Below are 2,596 nucleotides of genomic sequence, written 5' to 3' on the forward strand. Positions count from 1 at the left end.
TGAAAGAAGGAAATAGAAAAACAAGACAGCATTTAAAGAAGACTGAGAGAAAAGGAGGGAATGTAGAAGAGTGAAGTGTATAGAAAATAGGAAAGTTGTAGTTTTTTTTGTGTAGTTAGATAATTTGTTGCCAATTAACCCGACTAAACTGGGGAAACCGTAGCACACGGAGAAAACCCAAACATGAGGAGAACATGAAACCCATACTGTTTGTTCTGACCTGAACCAGAACCTGGCTGCTAATCATTTATGGTCTCCTGAAAGAAGGAAATAGAAGAACAAGACAGCATTTAAAGAAGACAGAGAGAAAAAGAGGGAATGTTTTTTTGTGTGTAGTTAGATCATTTGTTGCCAATTAACCCAACTAAACTGGGGAAACCGTAGCACACGGAGAAAACCCAAACATGAGGAGAACATGAAACCCACTGTTTGTTCTGACCTGAACCAGAACCTGGCTGCTAATCATTCATGGTCTCCTGAAAGAAGGAAATAGAAGAACAAGACAACATTTAAAGACAGAGAGAAAAAGAGGGAATGTTTTTTGTGTGTAGTTAGATCATTTGTTGCCAATTAACCCAACTAAACTGGGGAAACCGTAGCACACGGAGAAAACCCAAACATGAGGAGAACATGAAACCCACTGTTTGTTCTGACCTGAACCAGAACCTGGCTGCTAATCATTCATGGTCTCCTGAAAGAAGGAAATAGAAGAACAAGACAACATTTAAAGACAGAGAGAAAAAGAGGGAATGTTTTTTTGTGTGTAGTTAGATCATTTGTTGCCAATTAACCCAACTAAACTGGGGAAACCGTAGTTCACGGAGAAAACCCAAACATGAGGAGAACATGAAACCCACACTGTTTGTTCTGACCTGAACCAGAACCTGGCTGCTAATCATTCATGGTCTCCTGAAAGAAGGAAATAGAAGAACAAGACAGCATTTAAAGAAGACAGAGAGAAAAAGAGGGAATGTTTTTTTGTGTATAGTTAGATCATTTGTTGCCAATTAACCCAACTAAACTGGGGAAACCGTAGCACACGGAGAAAACCCAAACATGAGGAGAGCATGAAACCCACACTGTTTGTTCTGACCTGAACCAGAACCTGGCTGCTAATCATTCATGGTATCCTGAAAGAAGGAAATAGAAGAACAAGACAACATTTAAAGACAGAGAGAAAAAGAGGGAATGTTTTTTTGTGTGTAGTTAGATCATTTGTTGCCAATTAACCAAACTAAACAGGGGAAACCGGAGCACACGGAGAAAACCCATTCATACAGAGAGCATGGATCTCATTTAAGGCGTCTAGGGAATCAGCTTGATGGGCCGCCTTGACCCCTTCATGTTCTGGGGTAGCAATGTGGATAATCTGGACTTTATCTCACCATTTGTGGGCTGGTCTTTCAACACCACTTTTATCCTCGGGGATGCACCTCTGTTGGAAATCGGTGGGAACTTGGTTGGATGCAGATCAACCATAGAGTGGTGGATGCTGGACCCCTGCACTGCTGCAGAGGGACGAGTGCCCAATCTGGGCAATGACAGGTCAGCGGCAGAACCATTTCTCTTGGTGGTGTCTGGTCGTGGAGTCTGGTCTTTCATGACTGGCAATTTCTCGGCCACGGCCTCAGTTTGGATCTGGCGATTTCTCACCACTTGTGCTTTGCGGTCCTTATTCGTCTTCTCCCAATTGTCCTCCAAAATCAGATTTTTTTCCCCATCCTCCGCATACCATTTCTGGTCTGTTATGACCGGCAATTTTTCAGCCACGGCCTCAGTTTGGATCTGGCGATTTCTCACCACTTGTGCTTTGCAGTCTTTATTCATCTTCTCCCAATTGTCCTCCAAAATCAGATTTTTTCCCCCCTCCTCCGCATACTGTTTCTGGTCTGTTATGACTGTCAATTTCTCGGCCATGGCCTCAGTTTGCGTCTGGCGATTTCTCACCACTTGTGCTTTGCGGTCCTTATTCATCTTCTCCCAATTGTCCTCCAAAATCAGATTTTTTCCCCCATCCTCCACATACCATTTCTGGTCTGTTATGACCGGCAATTTTTCGGCCACGGCCTCAGTTAGGATCTGGCGATTTCTTACCACTTGTGCTTTGCGGTATTTATTCGTCTTCTCCCAATTGTCCTCCAAAATCAGATTTTTTCCCCCATCCTCCGCATACCATTTCTGGTCTGTTATGACCGGCAATTTTTCGGCCACGGCCTCAGTTAGGATCTGGCGATTTCTTACCACTTGTGCTTTGCGGTATTTATTCGTCTTCTCCCAATTGTCCTCCAAAATCAGATTTTTTCCCCCATCCTCCGCATACCATTTCTGGTCTGTTATGACCGGCAATTTTTCGGCCAAGGCCTCAATTAGGATCTGGCGATTTCTTACCACTTGTGCTTTGCGGTATTTATTCGTCTTCTCCCAAATGTCCTCCAAAATCAGATTTTTTCCCCCCTCCTCCGCATACCGTTTCTGGTCTGTTATGACTGTCAATTTCTCGGCCACGGCCTCAGTTTGCGTCTGGCGATTTCTCACCACTTGTGCTTTGCGGTCCTTATTCATCTTCTCCCAATTGTCCTCCAAAATCAGATTTTTT

The sequence above is a fragment of the Eutrigla gurnardus genome, assembly GCF_963514095.1.
Source record: "Eutrigla gurnardus genome assembly, chromosome: 1".
Lineage (NCBI taxonomy): Eukaryota > Metazoa > Chordata > Actinopteri > Perciformes > Triglidae > Eutrigla > Eutrigla gurnardus.